Source organism: Ornithodoros turicata, chromosome 2, assembly GCF_037126465.1.
Source record: "Ornithodoros turicata isolate Travis chromosome 2, ASM3712646v1, whole genome shotgun sequence".
NCBI classification, from domain to species: domain Eukaryota; kingdom Metazoa; phylum Arthropoda; class Arachnida; order Ixodida; family Argasidae; genus Ornithodoros; species Ornithodoros turicata.
The window spans coordinates 38,331,411-38,338,297 of record NC_088202.1 but is presented as its reverse complement, the minus strand read 5'-3'; the positions used below and the strand labels follow the sequence as shown (position 1 = coordinate 38,338,297).

General features: G+C 44.2%; 1 long non-coding RNA gene across 1 annotated transcript; it reads left to right on the top strand.

The window, feature by feature from the left end:
• The first annotated feature begins 758 nt into the window (after window positions 1-758).
• Window positions 759-1,526, top strand: LOC135383370 (uncharacterized). Its single transcript, XR_010419834.1, has 3 exons — window positions 759-775; window positions 1,054-1,101; window positions 1,487-1,526. It is a non-coding gene; the product is annotated as an uncharacterized LOC135383370 (long non-coding RNA).
• The last annotated feature ends 5,361 nt before the right edge of the window (window positions 1,527-6,887 follow it).

Below are 6,887 nucleotides of genomic sequence, written 5' to 3'. Positions count from 1 at the left end.
AATCAGGCAGGCAGACCTCTCGGGTTCCTCCCAACGACACTCCTCCTCCTCCTCCCCCCCCCTCCTCCGGCCATATGTCCGCCATTTTTGTAACTACCCTCAAGCGGTCGCTTGTGGCAACGCCGCCACAGACGCGATTGTGTTTTGCTTTCATCAGTCTTCCGAATTTTTTATGGCGTATCCATAATCGAACATGGTACTTTGTTGTTATCCGGGCTGCAGTAACCGTTCCACGTTTGCTGGCAAAGCATCTGGCATAACATACCACCAGTAAGTACGCCACTTGGAATGTGCTTTCAGTTGTAGTCTCACTTCCCGACTACACTTCCTAGCTTCCCTCGAGAACCGTCTCTACGATTGCCGTGGGAACATGCGATCGGGAGACCAGACCTTGTGCCAACAAAACACAGCGTGGTCTGCTCGAAGCACTTCAGAAACGAAGACTTCGACAGAGCTTCGCTAACACGGGTCCGTCTACGTGAAGGCGCTGTCCCCATTCCTTCGCTGCAGGTTCAGCAGGTAGGCATCGTAAACAAAATGCAATGGTGTAGTCAATTACCGGTGGCTGCATTGCCTCCAGTTGCTAGGGAAGGAGCCAGACGTTGCTGAAGTGAGCGATCCCGAACCCAGCGCACAAGAGGCAAGATCATTGATGACAGTATGTGTATTATAATAAACAGCACATCTTCTTATTATCCCATCACAGTTGCTTGAGGAACAGTCAAGCATGCCAGGAGTGAGGATGCCAGAACCCAGTGCACAAGAGGCAGGACATGTGAGCATATATATCATGTGAACAGTATATGCCTGCGACATGGTTGTCTCAATCTCAGTTTCATGCCCAAGCGGCTCCCCGTGAGACCTGGACGAACTTGTGTCGGGAAAGTAGTAGCAAAAAGTTAAACTAGGTCCCACTGCCAATGTGTACTCCTTCATTCCCCATGGTGTTCACCAGGAACTGCAGAAAGGCTTCACAGTGGTAGAACCCAGATTTCGAACAACTGTGTCGCAGGCAGTATACATATGAGTATCACAGTTATTCTCATATTACAGGTGCACGAGGTCGCGGATATGCCTTCTGTGCCTCCTTCACCTGCTTTGGTAAGTGCTAAAAATCTCCTGAAAACGTATTGCAGTGGTTCTGAAACCACGTACATTATGGCATGGGCGACTATCTTTATGTGGAGTCGCTTCAATAAAACTTTTGATGAGTCTATGCCTGTAGAAACTGTCTTATTTTGAAGTACAGGGAGTCCAAATTGCTGTCCTTTACGCAGGTTGTTGAACGAGAGCGTGTCACGAAAAAAATATTTGAATCTGCTACCTGAGTTACAAACAGGCTCTGTGTCAGGAGTATCACCTGTTTGTTACTCAAGTATCAGGAAAGTAGCATTCGTTTTTCTTTTATTGCTCTCTTTAAATATTTTTTCCTGACACTCGCTCACTGAACACACTCATATCTATATCCTTTTCCTCCCCTCTATAGGACATATCGGTGGGTGACGTACATGAAGACATCAGTGGGGTGAGTTATTGACTTACCTCCGCATGCACATTCTCATGGTGCTGTTTAGCATCTCAACTTGGGAAGTTTTTCATTACAATATCCCTTCTCTTAATCTATAGGACAGCACTGGGTTTGACTGCACACATATTCTTACATGTGACGAGCAAAATGACCCATTGGTAAGACATATCACCGACTACGCAATAAGTATTTATGCATGCAGTTCTTAGGGCCGGCATTTAACTTGTGGGTACGTGGGTTTTGACTGTTGGTTTAGGTGTCATAACTTGTGCATCTTGTTGCAGCAGTAACGTCTTTTCAGCATAATGCTATCTTTTGTATTTCGCTTCTAGAGCTTCACTGATGACACAGTTTCAGTAGGGACACCTGGGCCATCCGTTCAGTCATCCAGGCTGTCGTCTGTAGTAAGTCTTATTGCACTTTTGGTAGTATCTAAATGCTGCATGCAAGGGAGGTTAACCGCTACAATTAAAGCAAGGAATAAAGAGAGCTATGGAGGGAGCGCACCACATTATCTTGGTTGGAGAAGGTGTGGTGGAAACGGAGGACAAAAAGTGGCGGAATTGATGTTACTCCACATGTGCAATGTAAATTAGAGGATGTAGTGTGGTGCCATTAGTGTTGGTCAAACAAAGGCCGGGGGGTAGAGGGAGCGAAGCACATGAGCAGCTAGCCAAGAGAGGAGTTTTGTTCAACCAACAGCTATATGGCAGCCACTCTCTCCTTTGGCTTCTTTCCTCCATGAATTAGGGTAAGCGGACTCTACAAAGTTGAGCATCTTTATGATGCGCTATGATTTATGCTCCTATCTGTCTGACCTTTTCAGGGCACTTCCCCGCTTGCCTCCCTTACCAGCCCAAGCACCAGCAGCGGCGTGCTCGTGGTAAGGGTAGTACTCATAAACATAACACTTGAATATGATATTATACGTTATGTCGTGAACTGGCAGTACCTGATAGGAAACAGATGCAATATCTTTAGTCAGGTTACAACTTGTGACACGGACGTCTGAAATCTCAGTTCCACGCTATGGCTATGTTCTGCAATTTCTGGTGGACACAGTGCTGGGAATGAAGTATAGTAAAGAGTAGAGATGGGACGAATCCAGAATCTTGCGAATCCGAATCCCAGGAATGTTCTGCGAATCCATGAATCTTACGAATCTCGAATATTTCAAATCCTTTTTTTAAAAAGAGTTTCAAAAGCCAAGAAAAAAAAAAGACTTCTACTGGAGGGTGCTTTGAAGCAGAATATGACACATTTGTTCAATGAAAAAAAAAACAAGTTCAGTTTCGGGTGAAAGTATACCCATATAGTATATCTAACGTATTGTTCATCGACTACGAAAAATTCATAAATTCTCGTGTCTGAATTATTTCCATAAAGCTAAAGCAACAATCAAAAGCAAAACCATGTTACTTTTAAACTTGTAATGTAACAGTTCCAGCCTGAACTCTTTCAGTCCAGAGCAATGTAAACAAAGAAACAAGAAAACACCCATCGGTCAATGAGGCTTTTGGTGGACTCCGGAGGCGCCAATTTATAAAAGAATCAACCAAATGTGGTCAGTGGATTCGAAAGACTCGATTCGCCGTTTTGGGCACTGGGATTCGGATTCCCGAATCTCGAATCCCTGCCTAGGATTCGTGGATTTGAGGATTCGCGGATTCGGCTGGCACATCCCTAGTAAAGAGTAATATTAGGACGCAGTCTACATGTTTACTACTACTTTCCTCATACTGTTCTGTTCTGAACTTCTGGAGAGTCGCTAAGGCGTCATACAGAGATTTCATGCAACTGTGTCCATAGCTGTACATGCCTGCTGAACAGACTGACAGTTACATTTGCGGCTGACATATACATGTCACATCACGAGAAACTGGTCAGACCACTTCACGAAGAGAGTGTTAGAAAGATACTTGAGTTACAAACATGTGGTACATCAAGAGCAGCACTTGTTTGTGCCACAAAGGTAGCCTCCAGTTTCTGTGTAGCACTCTTATTACGAAGCACTCTGGTCAGTTTTTCATGATGCACTTGTATAGTGTGTAACTATTGATACGGGCAAAATTAGCATTTGTTTTGTTGAGTGGGGCAAATAATAATGCACTGTGCATAGTGCAGTTTGAAGTTAAATATTTTTGCATTAAGAAGTGCCTTCAAAGGAAAGAAAATGAGATAAATACGTGTATTTGCAGACAGTTGGATATCATGGGGAACTGTCCAGTTCATTCGGCATTTGTGCATGCTGATGATTCTTACTAAGCCTCATACATGTTACAATGAATTGTACTCAGTCTGAGCCAATAAAAATGGATTCTATCGACCACAATGCCATGAGGTCCTTGTGATTTGCATGCCTGATACTTTGTCACCTGTTGCGGCTGCTACGATTCAAAGCCAAATCTCTTCTTTATTCGGTAAGTATACTCTATATACCAAAGGAAGTAAGTATTTTGTTTCACGTGCATGTTGACACTGAGAAAATATCTAAAGTTAGGCGCAATTGCTCATATGGCAATTTATACTCCGTGCTCTATTCAAACTCCCTTTATGAAGTACCAGCACGCTCTTCTCCCTATTTTGAGTCATGAGGGATTTTCTTTTAATTGTACTATTAAGCCAATACAAATGCATGTCACCAGAATCTGCAAAAGGTCGCAGTACCTGAAGTAGTACGCATGCTCCGTTTTGTGACTTGCCGGAAAAACCAGTGGAGCCTATGCAATAAGGTACCTGCATGTTGTCCTAGGATAACCCAGCTGAGGACACACCTGTGAAAGCCTTCCCCGAAAAAGAAGTAAGACGGATTGGCAATCTGAACACCATCAGCAAAAAGCGGATCAAGGCATTGCAGCAAGCCCAACGCCGTATAAAGCAGAAGGTTGCTAAATTGCAGCACATCATATCAGATTTGAATTCCACAAACATTTTGCTTGAAGAACATGCAGGCTGTCTTGAAAACATTGCTGGGGCGAACAAAGATCTGCTGATGCGACAAGTAGCGAAAAAGGAAGGAACCAGTTTGCCACATCAGTATAGCCCTGAGTTGCCTTTGCACTCACCCTTCATTTCTACTCACCGCGTGCCTACGACTACGTGCGTAAAACGTTTGACACATGCTTGCCCCATCCACGCACTATAAAAAAGTGGTACCAGTCGATTGATGGAGAAGCTGGATTTTCAAAGGAAGCACTGTCTGCATTGGAAATGAAGGCTGTTACTAGCTTAAAGAAAGGAGTACAAACTGCGTGCAGCCTTATGGTTGACGAAATGGCCATTAGAAGACACATTTAGTGGGATGGGAGGAGGACGTACGGGTATGCAACTGCTGGGCCAAATTGTGAAGATTACAGCGTAGTTGCCAAAGAAGCTTTCGTGATGCTGCTCGTTGCACTGAGTGAACAGTGGAAGTTACCCATTGGCTACTTTCTGGTTGATGGGATTACCGGAGAACAACGAAGTAACCTTGTACTCGAAGGGTTGTCACTTTGTCACGACGCTGGCGTGACAGTTGTTTCCCTAACCTGTGATGGTGCTGCAGCCAACCTATCTATGCTTCAAAGCCTTGGTTGCTCACTGCAGTACGACAGCTTACGCACAAGCTTTCCACACCCCAACACTGCGATGCCTATAAGTGTTTTTCTTGATGCGTGCCACATGTTGAAGTTGGTGAGGAACGCACTCTGCCACTTCAAGTCGTTTGTTGACGAAGATGGGCATGAAATATCGTGGAAGCACATTGAAGCCCTTTACTCAATCCAGCAGAAAGAGGGACTTCATGCAGCAAATAGACTACGAACAGCACATGTACATTGTCAACAACAGGTCATGAAGGTCAGCCTTGCTGCAGAGCTTCTCAGCACATCAGTTGCAGATGCCATAAGTGAGTGTCGAGACCTGGGTGTACCTGGATTTGAAAACACTAAAGGAACTGAGAGGTTCTTGAGGATAATTAACAACGTATTTGACGTCCTAAACTCTGTAAATGTTCACCAGAAATGTTGGAAGAAGCCGCTGTGTCCTGGAAATATTGAAGATGCTCGAGTAATGTTCCAGATGGCTACATCCTACATACGTGATCTTCGTAAAAGTGAATGTGGAAAATCTGGGCCACTTCTTGTGCAGACAAAGCGAAAAACCGGATTCCTTGGCTTCCTTGCGTGCTGCAATAGTAGCATTCAGCTCTACGACTTCCTTCTTTCCAAGTCCCTTGTCAAGCATCTTCCCACACACAGGGTCAGCCAAGACCACCTTGAACTCTTCTTTGGTTTGATAAGATCACATGGTGGCTACAACAACAACCCAACCGCAAGGCAATTCGAAGCAGCTTACAAAAGGTTGATTGGTAATGCCGAAGTAGAAGCCTCTGAAAAGGGGAACTGCCTTCCACTTGAAAATATCTCAGTACTTCACGTCAGCAGTGTGACACAACCTCCTTCAGAAGATGTCATAAATTGGACATCGAGAGGACGAAGCAACACAGCTGAAGGAATTCTCCAAGATGACCTTCCTGACCATGATTACTTCTCGGACCCAACGGAGCCAACCATTTTTGGGGACAGAATAATTGTTTTCATTGCGGGACATATAGCATGCCGCCTACAAGAATATTTGAATTGTGAAACCTGTATATCCCAGCTAACTGTGCCCATGTCTTCCATCCACCATTCTCTCATGCAGCGAAAGGACAAGTACGGTGAATTTCGGTACCCATCTGACGATGTTATCACAATCTGTAGGAAAGCGGAAAGGCTGTTACGAAGGGCTCTCCTTCAAGAGGGCATATCGTCAAACACCCTTCTGCAAAGGGTACTCTTGCAGGTTATGGAGTCCACTTTGGACAGCAGTGTCTTTAGCCAAATACGGAGTGAGCACTTGCTTGAACAGACATGCCTTGAAAATCACTTTTTTCACTTGATAAGGTATGTTGCCCAGAGGTATTTAAGCATACGTATGCGTCATGCAGCCAAGACACGTACAGAGGAGCTGCATAAGCGTAGGTGTCGCCAGCTTTTTACAAAGCTCACCCAATTCAACGGGCAGTAGGCAATACTTGCAGAAGGTGTATCATTCGATACATTTGATACGTCAATCTGGGGTTTGTAAATAGTGCCACGTTTCTGTATAGTTATATAGCTAAAGCTATCAAATGCAACAAACTATTTTTTATTCTGTATCACTTTTAGCTACTTTTCTGTCCTCCTGAGCCTTGTAGATGTTGTATATGGAAATCATGCTGTGTAAATAGTGAAGTTCGGTTTAGTCAGATTTAGTTGTGTTACTGTGAAAATAAGACACTCGCAGTTCTGTGTTATGTTCATTTTATTCTACCGTTTACACCCTGTCTATTTTTTTA